The sequence below is a fragment of the Herpailurus yagouaroundi genome, unplaced genomic scaffold (assembly GCF_014898765.1).
Source record: "Herpailurus yagouaroundi ecotype Mexico unplaced genomic scaffold, PumYag 210, whole genome shotgun sequence".
Lineage (NCBI taxonomy): Eukaryota > Metazoa > Chordata > Mammalia > Carnivora > Felidae > Herpailurus > Herpailurus yagouaroundi.
In genome coordinates this window covers 20,790,463-20,810,461 of record NW_024412441.1, presented here as the reverse complement: position 1 = coordinate 20,810,461, position 19,999 = coordinate 20,790,463, and the positions used below count along the sequence as shown (strand labels likewise).

The 19,999-nt window shown below is 46.4% G+C and overlaps 1 protein-coding gene across 1 annotated transcript in view; it reads right to left on the bottom strand.

The window, feature by feature from the left end:
* NPAS2 (neuronal PAS domain protein 2) overlaps positions 1 to 19,999 on the bottom strand; it is a 158,792-nt gene that overhangs the window by 95,272 nt on the left and 43,521 nt on the right. The window lies entirely within an intron of this gene.

Genomic DNA, 19,999 nt, shown 5'->3' with positions numbered 1-19,999 from the left:
CCCTTTATAAAGTGTAAACCTGAGTCAACTAGAGATTCCGATGGGTGACAGTGTGTGGTCAGGGTGTGGACAATAGATGTCTATAAAAATCAGCAAGAGGGGAAAAGGAGATTTATGAGTCATGTTCAGAGCTGAGTCAGTGAAAGCCTTTGTTGGGAACCACTCGTCAGCTGCCACAGACAAACTGAAAGGAGTCCATAAAACCCTGCTCCAGCCAGCAGCTCCCCTCCACGTAACCGTGGGTCCTAAAGCTCCTTCTGGTCCAGGAGACACTCATCCAAATTGTGCCCAAGTTTGTAAGAAGAAGAGCCGAAAAAGAAGCCTATGAGAGGGGAAGTCAAGCTTGTTTTGGATACCCAGGCTGTGGACTTTTGGGCTTCCTATCAGAGCTTCAAATAATGTTTAATAAAAATGTGGGATGTTTCATGCGAACTGCCAACTGTGGGAGGCAACGAAATTACTTTGGGAGCTAACAGGATCTAGGTATGAATGTCCTCCGCCTTCTTCCCGTCACTTAGCGTGGTGGCCTAGACACAGACTCAGGAACAGCTAGCTCACCGCGAATGTGGGATGATGCCCACTTTCCCCCACCCATACGAGACCCAGGAGGGCAGCTCGCCCATGTAGAGCACTTAGCTGGGGAGAGCTGGGCAAGAAAGGTGAATTGCCTCCTTTTTCACAGTGCAGTGGTCAGAAATCATGACTTTGTGATGAGAGCGGGCCGGACCTCCAGAGCTGCACACCAAATGCCTCCCACCTCACTGGTACAAATGGCTTTACTTTGCATGGTCTTCTCTTTCCTCTCGTTGAAAGATTTTTCTTTTCTTTACAGTTTAAATGAAGAATGTTCTCCATGGAAAGCCAGGGAGCGCGTGCCCACCACTTATGCTAGGACAGCTGGCCTAGCCAAGCTCATGGGCCGCAAAGAGCCCACGGGAGCACTCTTCATGACGTGAGACCCTATGGTGACTTACTGTATTTAATGTGTTCACTTGCACGGGTATCCATAAAGTTAGATCCTCTGATGCTTCTGCTGTTGGCTCTATGGTACAATTCAGCTGAGATTCATTCCCCCAGGGGAAATGGGTGCTGGCCTGCGGGGCCTTCCTCTGGGGTGGGGAATCCTGACAGGTCATCTCAGCCACCTGGACAGCCCTCCCCTCCTGACATAACTCTGGTTGTATCTGGTGCCTCTGGTTGGGAAATGGGCCTTGATGGCTAACATCCAGACGTGTCTAAGCAAGCAGAGGGTGGTCTTGTGCCTTGGGCAGTGTCTGTCTCTCTGTCTGCTCAAAGTCACTACTCCTCTTGTGGGTGCAACATCTTGCATGTGCCTCTGTGGGCAGGCAGTGTGGAGACTGAGCCACAATCACCAATGTCACAAGGGGCCTGGTGAGAGGGCACCCCAAGGAGAGGTGCAGCCCACCAACAGAAAGCAGCCCCTGACTAGGGAGGGCAGAAGGAAAAGGGGTGCCCCACCACCCCAATGGACAAGTGGCATTCATGAGATGTAAGGTAGCCACGACAGGAATGTTCTGTAGAAACAATCCCATGTCTGGATGCCCCACCAGCTTTGGCTGGAGGACGATTTCCAACACAGACTAATGTCCTTCCCTCTCTCGCTGGATGCCTGCCTTCCATTTTCTCTTCCAGAAACACACAGCCCCTTCCACACACGGAGTCTGAAGAAAGTCCTGCCCTATGGACCCAATAATACACATGGGAAGATGAGATGCAAAAACAGACCTAGGAAGCCCCCAGTCCACCCAAGAGAAGGGGCTCGAAGCACTTCCACCAGGAAGACGTTGGCCAACAGTATGGATGATCACTGCCTGAGACAGTCTTGCTCATCAGACAAGCAAAGAGTGTGAGCAGGTCCAAAAAGGCCTGACTTCTACACCATTTAAAGGCCATTTGGGTTTTTCCCTGGCAGGACTAGAAACCTCCAGTTTTCTCATTTTGTACATTCAGATATTCATGCTGTAAATTAAAGGCATTTTTGATCTCTCTCCTTCCATCTGGCCAGATAACAGTGAAGAAACTGCAAGAGAAAGTATGAGAAGTCTATTTTTTTCTTTTTTCAAACAGAGTTTGAATCCTCTCCTCTTATAAATGTCTAATGAAGCGACCCCAGGAAATGCACAATGTACCCGATGGTCTGACTCTCCCCTGGGGGCAGTGGCTTCAGTGTGTCCAGGAGAGTTCCAGACACAAGCCCCACTGTGAGGACGGTTCAGTCAGACAGGGCTTTGCAATTAGAAAGGGCAGGCCCAGGACATCTTCCATAAGGCATTTTGCGATGCACAAAATACAGGAGGAATTAGTGAAAAACCGTAAATCGCTAGCTTCTGGCTTTCTCATATGTCAGCTTATTTAATCATGACTCTCTGATCCTACGATTTTCTTCCCTGAACAACTCTAACAGACACTATCCTACGCCCACAAGCAGCAATGCAGCAATATTTCAGCAAAGAATAAAGGCAGTAAATACATGTGTGTGTTTGGGGGGCATATATACACCCGCTAGTGCACACTCCCCTCTGCTCAGAAGATCTACTCCACGTTCCTGAGCATGGCATCCCCAGCTTTGGATGACAAACTGCCATCCACGGTCAACTGTCCCCTCCTCCGTCCCTGTCCCCTGACACCTACACTGGCAACACCAGCCTCTTCGTCCCTCCAGCCTTATCCATCCAAGGTCAGGGAAGCACCCCTACCCTGCCCCACCTCATTATAATCTCTATTTGTTTCTGCGGTGCCTTGGCCTTACCCAGTCAATCCCTGCACCAGCCACCTATTGCCCCCCCCCCCCCCCACACACACCCCCACATGAGAAGGAAGCCCCCTCACGGGAGGACAAACACAGTTCCCAACTTCTCTGCATCTCAGCAAGCAGAGGTTCCTGGGGCTCAGTATAGGTTCTCGCTACAGGAGATATGGTCGAAGGGCTTCCATTGAGAAATCTGTTTTTAAAGTTTGGAAGGAAGCCTTGGTTCCCAGCAATAATTCACCATAATGCAGGATCTCCAGGAGACAGGCTGAATCAGGATGCAGGATGCCTTGCGCTCAGACCCTGTCCCCATGTCACCTTGGGTGCTGGGGCCTAACCCTTTAGACTAATGGAAAACAGGGCAAACAGATTAAACCACGTTCACCCAGAAGACTGCCATCTGTACGACTCGGAAAGCTCCTTGCTCTGCCCAGCCCCTCTGGACAACGCTAAACAGGCTTAGCCTGCTGTGGGCAAACAGGAAAAGTAGGTCAGCTCAGCAGCACCGTGCACTGTGTTGAACTACTGATGTGCTGCGTCCTCGGGGAGAGGGGTGTGCCGGCTTGCAGCCCAGCCTGGGTGGCCCGGGCCGGCCTCCAGGGGGCAGCCAGGGGACCCAGGTAATGGGGAAAATTCAAAGAAAGCTTGAGAGATGGTTCTTTAAAAAAAAAAAAAAGCCAAGACAAACAAAACTGCATAAAAAGAACAGCGTGGACTGACACCCACTACCATTTCCCTGCCTTCAGAGACAAATCGATTCGTGTTTTTCTTCAGTGAAATCAGCTGCTTCACCTGCAGAGGTGCACAGCCCTGACAATTTGCAAGAACACTGAGGCCAATGGTGGTGGTGCTGAGGCCACCCTGCTTGGGGGCGTCCTCCACCTGACGCTTCTCCCCCCAACTCCCCCATGAATCCTGGTGATCACCGGACACTTGCTGGGGGCAAGGACAGACTTGAGCCAGCGGCGCCAGAACCCTATGCTGGAGAGGCGGTCCTGCCGCTGTTCCCATGTTCCCCGTGTTTGGTTCAGCCTGCAGCTGTGCAGACGAAAAACCACCGTCCGGGCTTCTTGGGCTCAGGAGCTAGACAAAGCACCAGACACGCTGGGGGAAATTCCCCTGAGGCCCAGGTGATCTAACCTACTTCCAGGAGCCTGAAATCTGGTTTTCTCAGGAGGGCCCAGCTCAAACCTGGAGACTGATGCTGGGGTCCCCAGAGGGCCAGGTCCTATTCCCCAGGACTCCCAGGAGGGACAGGACCCTAGTTCAACCCTGAAATAGCTCCCTGGTGCCCCCAGAGCAGGAACAAACAAAAGTTAGTCTGGGGGGGGGGGTTGTCTCAGAGAAGTTTCTCCACAGAGCAGTGGTCGTGTATCCCAAGCCAGGCTGTGGTGACATAATCTGTAAATGCAGATATGTATAATTTTTAGAGGGCCTTCTTCTAAAATGCTGAGCATTGTTTCCTCTTTATTTCATTTCTGTGACAAAGGTATTACAAGGTTTTATCAATAAACCTTTTAGAAACATTCACATCTCTGGGGTGCCTGGGTGGCTCAGTAGGTTGAGTGTCTGACTTTGGCTCAGGTCATGATCTCACAGTTTGTGGGTTCAAGCCCTACATCAGTCTCTGTGCTGACAGCTCAGGGTCTAGAGCCTGCTTTGGATTCTGTCTCCCTCTCCCCTGCTCACACTCTGTCTCTCTCTCTCAAAAATAAATAAACATTAAAAAAATTAGAAACATCCCAACCTAAAAACCCACAACTTTGAGAATGTTCGCCCACCCTCTTTCAGAAACAACATTATGGGAAAACTTCTCTTTCACATTTTCAGAACAAAAGGGCAGAAAGAGTGTCCTTTGGCCTTTGCAAATCATCCCTTCCTTCCTTCTTCCTCCTGGCCCTTGAACATTTGTTCGCTACTTACTCAGCACATAGCTGTGCCCTGGGAGCCCCGCCAAAATCGAAGAGATGAAGATCCGCTGGCAAAGAGGCAACAGGGCAGGAGGATCCTGTGTTCAAAATCCACCTTCACAGAGCAGGTGAGACAAGAACACAATAGCTGTAAACCGCCTAGAATGTGAGCCCGATGAATGTTAGCTCAGGTGGTAGTTCTTGTTACATCAACCCTAGGAGCCATTCAAAAGGTGCTATTCCACATTTAAATAACAGATACTAATCATGGACATCAATTAGTCTTATTTTTCAATTGCAGCTACCAGGAAACCAACACAGCAAGTCCTTTTAAAGGTCCCTCGCAATCCCAAAGGTTCCTGTACTAGGAGACTTCAGCTTGCATAACAGTATTTTCCTGAAGAGCTGGTGATAAACAACATTTCTGCGAACTGAATCATACTCTAAATGTGTGAGTGGCTCAGGGCCCACGCGCTGGAGGAGTGCAGAATCCCACCCTCACTAATGACCCTTCTGCAGGTGCAAGGCTCATCACCACCAATTAGTCTGCTTAACAAAGTATCATACACTTGCTTTCCATTAGGCCACAACTAACTACATTTTTTTTTAACTCTGTAATTCAGGGTAAAGTTGGGGGAAGTTTGGATTCCTTTTATGGTTTTAAATAATTAATTTTACACTTTTAGCCAAATTTAACACAGTTGAAAGTGAAACACTGTTAAAATACACTGAGTACACATTAGTCAAATCTACTCTTCAATGCATTTATTATTATTTATTCAATGCAGCCGCAGCCTCTCAAAATGTTTGATTTACTTGCTTAGTTAACTAAGTAATTCAGTATATTTAATGGTGTTACATTCTTATCTTTACCTATATTAAGTCATGTGGTTTTCAACCCCTAGAAGATGCTAAATTCTCGAGTCTATGAAAAAACTATCAGATTCTTTTTTTTAAATAAAGTTTATTTATTTTGAGAGAGGGAGAGAGGGAGAGAAGGAGAGGGAAAAAGAGAAAGAGAATGAGAGCTGGTGAGGAGCAAAGAGAGACGGAGAGAATCCCAAGCCATCTCCACAATGTCAGTGGTTTAACTGGTTCAACACTATTTTTTTTAAGTTCGTTCGTTCGTTCATTCATTCATTCATTCATTCATTTAGAGAGCATGTGAGCAGGGGAGGGCCAAAGAGACAGGGAGAGAGAGAGAATCCCAAGCAGGCTCCACATTGTCAGTGCAGAGCCAAATGTGGAGCTCGAACTCACAAGCTGTGAGACCATGACCTGAGTTAAAACCAAGAGTTGGATGCTTAACTGACTGAGCCACCCAGGCGCCCCAAAACGATCAGATTCTTTAGAACAACAGAACTGAATAATCATTGCAAGGTCACACTAACATTTTTGGAGATTTTAAATGTAAACAAATAAATTTCATTTTTGTAAGCTTATTTGAAGGAGAAGAAAGTCAACTGACAAAACAAAAGGAGATGTCTGGTTTGAATGAAAACATTTACAAATTTTCCCATTGTTTTCTGAGGGAGAAGCAATGTATATTCATTGCAATTCATCCCTTCTTTCATTAAGAATAAAAAGGTAAAGGATCTTAGACGTTTTCATTAAAGTCAAGCTCTCTATTGTATGTATATGTGTGTATATACATAAAATTAAATATATTTAATTACAAAAATAAAATGGCAATAAGTATTAAGTCCTTCCTCCTTCTCCTAGAAATATTTCCTCTTCTTAACCTATACTCTCATTTGAGATTCCTTCCTCCTTCACGTGGTTGAAAGTGTTTATTGTGCCTTGCTCCAGAGTAAGAAGCCTAGTTCACAGCTATGTCAGAATGATACCAGGCCAGCTCCCTCTGGGGGGGGTGGTCTGTCTCTGGCTATACACTGGCAAACACTTTGAGGTTTTAAAAAAATGATATTAACAACTACATAGCCTTTCTTAGCCATCATCACAAGTGAGGATTCAACAACGTATGGGGGTGTGTGTGTGTGCGCGCGCGCGCACATGCGGTGTTCCCGTATGTTGTTGCATGGCGACACAGTAAGATTTACACCACTGTGAGGCCAAGCATCCCAGGGGTGGGAAGAGCACGTCCACATCAGAGATGGGATTGTGGTGAGTTGTCTGAAGCATATGCTTTCCTCTTTCTGTGGTCTCTTGGTTCGCTTTCTGATAAGTTCCTAAGTGCTGTACAGCCACAAGGAGAAGATTGAGAGTGTGACTTGAGTATAGACAAAGAGGAAAGAAGTGACTTCAGGAAGAACCGCTTCATAGAAACTTTAAAATGCTGAAAACTATAGTGGTTTCATGCGTAAGCAAGCAGTGTGAATAATGACCCATGGAGCTGTAGCCACAGATCTGGGTTTGGAAACCAGAATTCAGAACCAGGGTCAAGTTCTGTCAAGCACTTGCTCTGCCCTTGGGGGACTTTTAAGGAGCGGGATGAGGAGAAAGGAGGCCAGAGCTGGGCTCCCCATGGAAGGAGCTGCTCTTCTTTCTGCAAATTCACAAAATGCCTCAGGGCTGCACACCACCCTCTAAGGGGGGACCGGAAGGCTGCTCTGTGTGATGGGGCCTAATCAGTGGGAGGGTATAATCAGAAGATGTGGACTGTGTGGGGTTGGCTCCGTCACTGACCAGCTGGGGGACCTTGAGAATCAGGTGATTCCTTTTTTGGACTGGTTTCTTCCTTTGGTTAAAATAAGAAATAACTTTGTGAACTATGAAATGTCATATAAAAATGAGATCTTCCAACTATTTGAATATTGTCATTTAGCCCATGTTCTATTATGGGGAGGTGTCCATACAGATGACAAAGAGGCAGGGTGAGGAAGGGGGATAAGAACCCATGAGAGTAGACACCCTGGTTACAAGACAGCATTGTCCATCCATGACTGTGCCATGGTGACGAATCAAGGCTATGTATACTCTCTAAACCACGGGTACCTAACTGCTTAATATCATGAAGCATGTGGCTACCTGAAGTTCAGGTTTATGCTGCTACTGTGTGTGGCTCTGACATGCCTCTCTGCAAATGAATAAGACGTAGGTCAAAGACCTATAACACTGTCAGGTGCTGATGTTCTCAGCTGGGAATGACTAGAGTATGAATCTATTCTGATCCTGTAGGGCCTTGCTTGCACCACCTGTGACCGAGTTTGCTGATGGCTTGGCATAAGCACAATTACTCATGACAACATCCAGCCCCGGTGGATCCCAGCAAGTCCTTTGTTTCTTGGATTAGGGTCAGTTAAAAAAATTAACCTTCTATCTGAAAGTTAGTATTAAAGAAGGAAAATGGCAATACTTGTGGGTTGTCTATGCTGTGGTTTCTGGATGCAAATTCTTCCTCCAGTTGTTTTGATTCCAGTCCACTGTAGACTCGGGTGTCCTGTAGGATGCATATCTATGTTTGCAAGTTTAGGGCACACATGACTCCAAGTGATTTCCCATTGGTTAGGCTGATTTCCTTCTCTTACAGATGAAAGCAACTTCTACTTCCAAGACTGTCTGACTTCACACTGACTTCTCCTCTAAAAAGGAATTCAGATAAACAGAACAGGCTCCTCCCCCTTCCCAGCCCAGGAAGGAATAGGCCACCGGAACAGTCTGCTAAACACTTCCAAGTTTCCACAGAGAAAGAATGAGAGCGTGTGTACATGTGTATATGTGACTTCATACGGGCAAGACAGAGGGTCGCTGTACCACACAGCTCTAGAATATAATGCGAACCATGCCTCCTCCATTTGAGATGCACGGTAGCCCCTTCCTGCTATCAGGATAGCTCCAAGAAATCAGCCTTTATGGAGTTTGTGAGATCCCACAGCTGTTTCTTTAAAAAATCAAGGGAACAGGTGATGGTGGTCACAAAAAGCTACACATGCGGTAAAATGACAGCACGATTCACACACATTATACCGGTATCAGTTTCTTGGAGGTAAGACGTAGCCACTGGAACGGGCTGGGTGATGGGTACATGGAACCCAGACTGTTTGCAACTTCCTTTGAGTCTATGATTATTGCAAAATAAAATTTTTAAAAGGCAAGGGACCAGCAAATGACAGCAAGAGCATTGAGCAGTGAGGAACTACCCAGCATCAAGCCCCAAGGCTGGGGATGGGTCCTCCACTCTCTCCAGGCCCTGCCTCCAGTTAGTTCAGCCTGGGGAAGTGACCTGCACCAACACCTCCGAGGTGTGGAGAAATGGGACTCCCTAATCTGTCTCTCTGCGTATTTATGCTGGATGCTACCAATACGAGGACAAGAAAGCCATTATTCAGAGATTTCAGATGTTACCTGTTTTGCTTATACTATTTAAAAAAAAAAAAATGTTTGTTTAGTTATTTATTTAGGGAGACAAAGAGGATTCCAAGCAGGCTCCATGCCATTAGTGCAGAGCCTGATGTGGGGCTCGAACTCAAGAACTGTGAGATCATGTCCTGAGCCAGAATCAAAAGTCAGACGCTTAACCGATTGAGCCACCCAGGCGCCCCTATTATTTATTCTATTGTTTGATCTTCCAGCTTCTGGTTTTACCAAGCATTGCAACACCTGGAGCCTGTAGACTTTCAAAGGGTAACTCGGCAATAAGCCTTGCTGCAAATTCATGTGTTTAGGACAAAGCACTTTAAGTGTAAAGAGTTCCCACGAGAAGCATGGTGACCCTGGGTGGCCAGCGTGGCTTTCTCCCGGACCTTCCCTCTAGCAGCCACACTTCCATTTCTCATCACACTGAGGTGTGGCCCTGTAGGGTCACTGAGATTCTTCAGTGTGCCCCTGCAGTAAAGAGAACTGGGGCCTTCAGCTGGCCCGTCACCCAGGCCATGGGACACTTCTTCCCTTCCATCTTGGGCTCCACAGGGCTGCTCCCCACTTCACTAGTGAGGAATCCAGAGCAGAGAAGGGGTAAGAAGTTCATGCAGCCTGCAAGTATCTCACTGATGTTAGCTAGTCGTGCTAGTAACAATACTTCCCAAACCAGGAATATTAGTACTTGGAAGGGGGCTTGCTGGCCCCACCCTTCTGCTCCCCAGCAGAAGGGTGGTGCCTCCACCCTTCCCCACCTCTGTATATTCATCCTTGTCCCCACCCTCACCAGAACCTTCTTCAGCGTGGCCCCCTCATCACAACATAGAATATCACATAAAGTCGTGAACTGAGACTGGGAAACATAAGCGTGCCCGGGGAAGCTCCGGTGCGTTTGGCACCTGGGAGTTTGATTCGGCAAAAGGGGCCCTGCATTTCCTCCATCTTTTGTGTCTTCCTCCTCAGCACATCAAACATTGACTCAGCCTGGGCTGCGGGCAAGGCCTCATGGGCAGCTGGAGGGAGGTGTGCAGGCAGCCAGGGATGAAGGACACAGGCCCTGGGGGGCCTGGTGGAGGGCGCCCTTGATTAGGCACCAGGAGACTAGCACTGCCAGCAACACCTGGAGGGAGTGAAACTTTCTGGGCCTCAACTTCCTCATCCAGCAAACAGCAGTGTGTCACCTGCCCTGGTGGCTACTCTTGATGGTTCAGGAGATAAAATGAAAAAAGCAGTTCAAAGTGTTTTGTAAATCAAGGTCTACAGCAGCTTAGCAAACTCAAATGTACATATGAATCACGCTGGAGTTTGATTAAAGGGCAGATTCTGATCCCGCAGAGGGTCTGGGGAGGGGCTGAAATTCTGCATTCCTAACCAGCACCCTGGAGCTGTTGAAGCTGCCCATGGAGTGTTCACACTGTGTGGTGAGGACCTCCAGGCATGCGAGGCGACAGTGTCCTGAAGACAAAAGTACCTGTTGGGATGGAGGGATGGCGGGAGGGATACCAGTGGTCACCTCTTCCACCTAAGGCAGAAGGACACCCGGGAGCCTCTGTCTGATGCACCCAGGGTGGAGAAGCACTGCCATAGGCTTGCATGCCATCCATAGCACCCGGGGGAGTGCTGGTTAAGTCTTCTTCATGGAGAGGGGGGAGGGGACTTGCTACTGTCTCTAGCAGCCTCTTCTACTTCCTGTTAATTGAACTCATCAGAAATTCTTCCTATTGAGCCAAAATACCACTGCCCCCCATCTCCTCCCCATCCCGGGGCTTCTATTCATTTCTTCTTGCTACATGTCCAGGGGCTACACAGAGAATAGCAGCACTCAGATTAGATCACTATTTTTAAAAATTGAAGTGCAGTTCACTTAGCATGTACTTAACCATTTTCTTTTTCTTTTGTTTAAGTTTGTTTATTTTGAGAGAGAGCGCGTGCATGCACATGTGTGAGCACAAGTGGGGGAGGGGGAGGGAGAGAGAGAGAGAGACGGAGACAGAGAATCCCAAGCAGGTTCCCTACTGCCAGCATGGAGCCAGATGTAGGGCTCGACCCTGGGCTCAAACCCACGAACTGCGAGATCATGACCTGAGCCAAAGTTGGACGCTTAACCGACTGAGCCACCCAGGAGCCCCTGTAATTAACCATTTGAAAGTGTACGATTCAGCGGCACTTACTGCATTCACAAGGTCGTGCAACCACCACTCGTCTCTAGAGTCAAAACCTTTTCGTCACCTCAGAGAAACACCCTGGACTCAGTAAGTCACTGCCCTTCGTTCCCCTTCAATCCCTTTTCCGTCTGTTCTGGATATATGGATATAAAAGGAATCATGCAACATGTGACCTTTTGTCTTGGGCTTCTCCCATAAGTGAAATGTTTTCAAGGTTCATTCACGTGGGTGCATGTTTCAGAACTCCCTTCATTTGTAAGGGCTCACACGATCCCATTACATGTTGATACCACATTTCGTTTCTTCATTCATCTATTCATAGACACTTGGGTTGCTTCCACCTTTTGGCTGTTCTGCATATGCTGCTGTGAACATGGGTGTAAGTTTTTGTGTGGATCACATGTTCTCATCTGCTTGGTCATATGGTAACTCCACGTCTAACTGTCTGAGGAACCACCAAACTTTTCCACAGCAGCTATACTAGTTTACAACAACATACAAGGGTTCCAATCTCTCCATAGCCTCACCAACACTTGTCATTTTCCATTGAAAGTGTTTTCTTTTTATTAAAGCCATCCTAGGGATGAAATCAGCTCTCAAGTATCAGAGAAAGGTAATCTTGTCCCCCCAGAGACCTCTTTTCCAGGCCAAATATCCTCAGGTGCCCCCTCTTCCCTGAAATGCTATCTTTGGAAGTGAGTGGTACGTGCCTTTGGTGGCCAGACTAGATCTGGTGAGCACAGGTAGCCAGCACCTCCCCGACCAAAGCTAGCTCACTCAGGCATAGAATCAGTGGCCTCTCTCCTTAAGCTGCTGTAGCACACACCTTGTTCCATATTTACGATTGTTTTTAACTTAAAAAATGTGAAAGCCTTTTGCAAAGAGCACCCTCTACCACTTTACACATGAAGCACAATATCCCTGTCCTGATTCTCTTGGCCTCTGCATTTCTAGAGACAGGTGCTCACTGTAGCCAGGCCCTACTGAATTTGGGAGAGGGGAGTCAGGGAAAGCTGATTCCAAGGACATAATTATGACCTTGGATTTGCAGTCAACTCCCTTCCAATGGGCCACCTCTAAATCTCAGAGATTTAGGAGAGAAAACGTCTTGAATATTTAAATATTATGTGAAGCAAATTATTCATGTCTACCAATATGTGCTCCAGAGATGTTTTCTACTGCACTTTCACAAAAAGATTTAGAAGGCATTTGGTCCTAAATAATTCACAGACACCTTAAAAAAATCAGTGGTAACATTTAAAGCCCAGGTTGTATTATTTGAACTGGGATAAATTTCAAACAAGTAAACACCACTCCCCTATAGTTGGGTATCAATGAGAATCTACAAAATCAACACCAACAAAATCAGCAACCTTTTCTTGCAAACAAAACAGGGAGGTGACCTTGATTTGACTGGCAGATAAACCAGGGTGTATATTCTTATTGAGCCTAATGACTACATAAGGCCATTGCAGATGAGGGCTAAAGCCAGGCATTCATTTTAAAGAACAAACAAAGCAGCCAAATCTTCTTCCTTCAGTGCTACAGGTAGCTGTTTTTCTCTAGCTTGTGGAATTTTCTCATGCTTTCACCCAATGTTGGAAAGATGAAAGGCTGGCTTTCCAGGTTCTCGGCTGTTCCAAAGCATGCCTATTTTGTTAGGGGTGATCCTGTCTCCTCTTGGCCTGCAGCCATCTTGATTAGACACAGATATCAGGGAATGCTGTCTCCCTTGGTTCTCTCTCCTTACTGAGCTCCTGGGACACTCCTCCAGACTCTTCTTCCTCCTGCCTGGCCTTCCCTAGAGGTTGGAGCCAGGTGGCCACTGACCCTTGCCTGGCTACACGCACTGACCAGGTTCCTGGAGGCGGTCAGCTGCCACAGGCAGCCCAGCTAAGCTGCTGCCAAAAAACCTTCCACAGGCATTGGGTAACTCTGACTTCTCATCCCTTTTTGCAATTAATGTAGGAGTCCAGACGGCCCACAAACACAGAGCATTCTTGGTTTGGCTATGGTGCAAGTAATGAACAAATCCCAAAGTCGTCAAACTATATAAGAGTTTTGTTTTTGTTTTTAATAATTGTTTATTTTAGGGAGAGTGCAAGCAGGGGAGGGGCAGAGAGAGGGGGACAGAGGATCCAAAGCGGGCTCTGTGCTGACAGGCTGATAGCAGCAAGCCTGATGTGGGGCTCGAACTCACAAACCACACGATCATGACCTGAGCTGAAGTTGGACATTCGACTGACTGAGCCACCCAGGTGCCCCAGCCTGTAAGTTCTTAACATGTTCCACTTAGTTTCAGCCATGTATATGAATTTCATTTTTCTGGGTCCATGGTATTGTATGGTTCTTACAAGGTAGTTCATGGAATGAAATCAAAAGAGCTCATCAACTGAAGATAAAGCTGCATAATAGCGAAATGAGGGGGCTTCCTAAGAAGAGTCAGGATGAGCTGCTTGACTCAAGATTCGTGTCATATTTAATTTGCCACTGAAGGTTGGAATGATAACTCCAGAATGCGAAAGAATCAGAAATTGTGTGGGGGGGGCTACATAAAATGGGTGTGACGATATTCATAGTCTCAAATGAAAGAGTCCCCATGAAAGCCTGGAGGGCTGCAGAGCCCATCTAAGGAGGAGGAGGCTCGTGAATACCAGCCATGTTGTTGGGCCAGACCTCGAGCAGCTTAGCTCTGTGGGAAAACACATTGTTCTAAGAAACAAACTGTTCCAGAAAGCTTTCTTATTTTATCCACTTTGGATGGAACAATTCCTATATGGATCTCGCACCTCCCTGCTGGCCTCAACAGAGTGAAGTGAACGTGACTATCACCTCTTCTGGGTGGCTCAGACTCACTCTGATGAGCATGATCAGTGAGGTTTAGGGAGGACTCCTGATGAGTGGACTGTGTACAAAGTCAAGTGCTCCTGGAACACCAGACCTCTTTGGTTCTTCTACTGGCTTTCTCTCCCTTGTCTGTCCTTTCTCTGGTCACCAGGGCCACCCACCTCTTCTGGCTGCTGCAGTTTTGCTCTTCACATCACTCCTTCCCTGAGAAGGAGGTGGCCACCTCCACCTGTGCATCTGAGGTAAGAGTCAGGGAAGGCAGAGGGACCCAACGGGCTCTCTGCCCTCTTTAGGAGCTCAGCATGCAATGCCCTGTGGCTGCGTTTACCAGGCGGCTGAGATGGCCAAAGAAACAGATTTTAGCGAGGTGCAGCTTTCCTAAGGGACCAGAGCTACCAGTGCCAGGGCACATACTGACAGTCATAGCATATGACCACCACTGACAGTCATAGCAGTTGGCCTCAAGCAACTTCCTTCTCCTCTCACCATGCACCCGGGTCACACTGGAACTTGCTGTCCGCTACCACTGGTGGAAAGTAGCCGGTTAAGGCCACGCTTCTCAAGTCTGGCTGGGCAGCAGAATTACTTGGGAGAGCCACTAAAATACAGACTCCTGGGCCCCTCACAGATTCTGATGCACAGCCTTGCTGGGAAGGCCAGGTCTGGAAGCAAGAGTCTGACACCTGATTTCGAGTTCTTGGGGTGAGGGGGGGGGAGCTAGCAGAAGTGAGGGCGGCATGGGAACCGCACTGAATGAGTGGAAGGTGCCCCGCCCCCCTGTGGCAGTTTTCATTCCCAGGCCTGGGGGTGGGGGGTGACCCATGGCCGTACCTGCTCCAGGCAACACATTCTGGTCCCACAAAATGGTACCGGCCAAGTGCTTTGTTGAAAATATTTGGTTGTCCTGTCTACCCTGGAGAAATACTAAAAAGTGCATTTACAATTCCAGTGTGTCACTCAAGTGCCAGGTCCACGGAAGGTATAACAGAAGCAGGGGGCCCCCCCATTTCCCCCCAGAGGAGGGCTCTCCACTGATGCTGGCTGCCCTGGCAGGCAGGCCTGCTCTGATTTACTCCAACACAACAATTAGCAGTGGTAAATGTGGAGAAAGGCAAATAATTTGATTCGCGGGAGTGTAATGGTGTAACAGGACTCACAGCATTTTTGATACTAAAAATAGGGTTAAGAGCCCTCACTTCAGAACTCTCTGCACTTCACCCAGTTTTCACCCAACTCCCATTTCCCTCTGCACTCACATCACGCGGTTTGAGATTTGCTTCCTGTGGTATTTGATTCCATGTGGGAGTTTCCCCCCATCCATCCTCCCTTTTGTTACTCCAGGGGAAAAGCAGCCCCAGGAAGGCTTTTCTGCCGTCCTCTATTGTTCTGCATTTAGGTAAAAAAAAAAAAAAGTACTTGCTGCTTAATCCGAGCCTTAAGACCAGCCCAACCGGCAAACTTCGTAAGCTTTAATGTTCAAAATACCAAAGTAAACGACCTCCAGTCTGCAAAACCAACAGAACACGGCCCTGTCCCTTTCCTTCAAGTCTCCACAAGCTGTCTGCTTTCAGAACCCACCAGGGTCTGAGCCTATTGGACCTCAGGAAAGGGGCTGTCCTGTTCCCGCCCTGAGAGCCCGCCCACTGCAGCTTTTCAATCACATCTGCGTGATCCCTTAGTGTCAGGTGTACGCTTAACCTTTTTTTTGTTTGTTTGTTTAACTGTGGTAAAATATATATTACCACCAAAAAGTTTTTACCATCTTAATCATTTTTAGTAGACAGTTCAGTGGCAGTAAGCACGTTTGCAGTGTTCTGCAACCACTACCACCAATCGTTTCCAGAACTTTTTCATCTTCCCAACCTGAAACTCTATGCCCATTAAATACTACCTTCTCATCCGCCCTCCACCCAGCCCCTGGAAACCACTGTTCTACTTTCTGTCTCTGAATATGACCACTTTAGAAACCTCATGTAAATAGAAATCATGCAATATTTGTCCTTTTGTGTCTGGCTTTTTTACTTAGCATAGTATCTTCAGTGTTCATCCATGGTACAGCCTGTGTCAGAATTTCCTTCCTATTTATGGCTGAGTAATATTCCAATGTATGTAGACAACACAAGTCCTTGAGCTTTTGATTCTAAAAACGATGAAAAAAATTCTCCTCAACCTGCTAAAAGGGCCAGGATTCCATCCCCATTTTCAATAGATGCAAATGTGAAAGACAAATTATCCATCAAGAGGCCCACGACATGGGCCTTAAGGACAGATAATGGCTTCACCATTATCCACCCTTCTTGGGGTTGTGGCTTGGAACCTGGCATCATAGTACCCCAAACTGGAGGACAGGAGAAAGCCAGTGGTGAAGAGCACCAGATTTCCAGACGTTTCCTGCCCTGACTATGGTGCAGGGCTGTGAGAAAGCCTGCAGAAAACCCATGTCTTACTTTTTGTTTTTATCTTTGAAAATCATAATTACTATACAAGAATTCCCAGTTTCTTCCCTGAAGCAGAAATCATACCTCTGGCCCATGTGAGGCATTGGAGGTTGCTCAGTCCATGACAAATTCAAACATAATTAATCTTTGTTAATCCCAACGTGTGGGTCTTATTCACTACTCCTCTCTACTTCCTCATCAATCAAGAGTCGATTACATATTTAAAGCTGTCCTCTGAGGGGAGCCTGGGTGGCTAAGTCAGTTAAGCACTCGACTTATGATTTCGGCTCAGGTCATAATCTCTCAGTCCTGAGATCGAGGTCCACACTAAGCATGGAGCCTGTTTGGGATTTTCTCTCACCCCCCCTCCTGCCTCCCCCCCCTCAGCTCATGCCCACGTTGGGGTGTTCTCGCTCTCTCAAAATAAACAAATAAACATTAAAAAAAAAAACTGTCCTCTGAAAAAAAGCCTCTGGAAGCCATTCCTATTTTTCAGGTTCGTTGAAATGTGAAGCCATTATCTGTCCTTAAGGCCTTATTAAGCCCCATAACGCTATAGCTATAGATAGTTTCAGTGATGAGGAACGGAGCAGGTGCAACATATATAAGGGATGCTGGGACGGGGACTGGGGGAGGGTTCTGAGCTCACTTGCAATACACTGTATAGATCTGGCAGTCCTGCTTATTGTGTAAACCAAGTCCACTCATCAAACACATCCCCACTGAATTATTGAAAAATTAAATATCTTATAATATCATAATTCTAAAATATTTTTAGAGATGGCATTAAAAAGATGGTGTTTGAACAAAATGTAAAGAATAGGAGAAGACAGAGTTCTTAAAGGACACTATAGCTGGGTTGGCATTATTTGCAGGTGTTATTTTGTGCACATATTTTCATTAACTCTGCAATTTGGATACATATTTTAAAGAGAGGGGGTATATATTTATACGGTACTCTTATGAGATTTAATATTGTGTTGAGAAAATGAACCATACTGCAAAATTCTTAAGATCGATATCTTCATTGTAGCTCTTGAGGTCTTAACTGACATCTGTTTATTCATTATTTTTATCTCTTAAGTAGGCTCCACACCCAGTGTGGAGCCCAGTGTGGGGCCTGAACTCATGACCCTGAGACCCACAGTTGGACATTTAACCAACCAAGCTACCCAAGTGCCTCTCTTCATTAATTTATTTTATGTACTGAACCAGTAGGTCTTTGGTACCTCCTGGAATGTAGTCTGTCAGTCACAACAGATATGCAGATGAATAACTCCATCCCTTTCCCTATATGGACAGATAAAGTCGTTACATGAATCCACAGAAGCACCAAGGAGATTAGGGATCAGGTAAGGCTTCCTGGAAGTGGTGGCTGAGTACAGGAGTAAGAAGAGTTGGTAGACAAGAGAACACTCACAAATCTCACTGGACTTCTCATCTAGTGTTTAGCAACAGAATGAGCCTAAAGCAGTCATTGAAAGCCCACCATCCTGAGGATGGCCACTAGCTTCTAGATGTTTCCAGCAACCATTTCTTTTAAAAAAGGAATTCATAGAAAACCTCATTGGGGAAAGGGAAATCTGGAACAAATATTAGTAAAACCCCAGAAAATGGCATCTCTCTACCATTTATTTGGCTCCTACAGTGTCCTGTTTTGGTACTTTAAATCCATCGTGGTTACTCCCCAAACAAAATAAAAGTTTGTTGCTTTGATTTCCACTTTACAGATGAGGAAAGAAGAAAGATTAAATAACATGAAGGTTTCTTAGGCTCCAGGCACCGTTCTAGGTACTTTAAAATATTTTATCTCATTGGATCTTGTTGGTAACCCTACGGCCCCTTTATCCACATGAGGAAACTGAGGCATGGAGAAACTAAGTATCTTTCCCATGATCACTACTTAGTTAATGGCAGAGTGGGGAAAGCCACCTAAGCAGTCTGGATCCATAGTCCACACTCCTGATCACAAGACTGTGTTCTTTCAGTCAGAGAAAGCATATTGATGTGCCTCTTCTGAGAGACAGACATGCTTGATTGTGGCTGTTTTCAGTAGAAATTAACTCTTCACTCTTAAAGATATTGCTTTAAAAGGAGAGCTCCTCTGATGCCATTAAGTGCTATTTAACTTCACTAAAATGTTTATTGTTTTATAAACAATGCTTATTGTTTTAACTTCACTAAAATGTTTATTGTTTATTTATTTTCAAGTCTGCCTCTTGAAATGTGTATTTGCCATGAACATGTCAAGATACCTGTCTTTACCCAAAAAGTCTGGCATTGAAGACCTACTCCAGGGTGGAGGAAGGTTCCTAATGGATCAGGGACACTATAAGTGTCTAACTTAATTAACTGAGGGCTTCCTAGGGCAAGTTATTAATTGCCTTTTAACATGCAGAGATGCATTTCTATGCTTCAAAGGTCAAATGCTGACCAGGCTGAGGTAAGGAGGGAGCTGCCAGTGGCACAAGGCTGGAGCTGTCAAGGTTATGAGTGTGGGTAATGAGGAGGAAATGTGTGGATACAGGATGCTGTAGGGAAGAGCTAAAGGAGGGGTGAGCAGCCTAGTATAGGGCCACAGAGCAGAGCTGGCAAACTCTTTCTGTAAAGGGACAGATAGTAAATACTTTCAGTTTTGCTAATGGGTTATTGTGGTATGAAAGCAGTCAAAGAAATACAAATGGGCATGGCTGTGTTCCAATAAAACTTTGTTTACAAAATCAGGCATGGGTGAGATGCAACCCACAGGCTGTAGTTTGCTGGTCCCTTCCTTAGGGCATGGGGTTGAAAGAAGGCAACAGGATGCCTGGGGCAGTGGACATCCGGACTCACCAGGGAGAACGCTGCCAAAATAGCAGTGACAAAGAGGTCGAGAGTCATTGATCTCGGGCCTGAATGATACAGGACTTGGTTCTTCCAAAGTCCAAGGTGCCACTAAAGGCCACACAGCTCAACTCAGAGGCAAAAATGGGAAGGGCCAACTCCTCACAAGAATCATCATGTGGAAGGATCTGAAGCATCAGCATTTGCTATAACCACACTTGTTGGTATGTGCATAGCTCCTCTCACTAAAGTGCTAGTTGGGGGTGTTTGTTGAACTAGAAAGGACAAAGAAGAAGAATGGGGCCTATCCAATGCCATCCGTCGTTGAGGAGCTGAACAGAGAGGGTGGCATCGCTAGAACCAAGATGGGGTCTCTTGACCTTCAAATGTTCTAGCCTACGGACTATTTACTAACTAATTAAGCATGTGGTTCTACTTCCAGATACCCTGGACAACCTCCTAATCAAGTCAACTAAAAATGAAAGATAAAAGAATAGAAACCATCTGAATTGTTGCTGAGCTGATAAGTGTGTACAGGCCAAACACAGAGTGGAAGTAGGGGTCCTGGGAGTAAGTGAGCTAAAGTTAGGTTTTCCCAGGAGGCAGACCCTGGTGACCGTAAACTTTGATAGGATGTTGTGTGGCAAGAGGCAGAAAGAAGAGATAAACCCTATCCATGGTGGAGAATCACATATGAGACCCTTGCATAAAGCCTGGATCTCAGAGGAG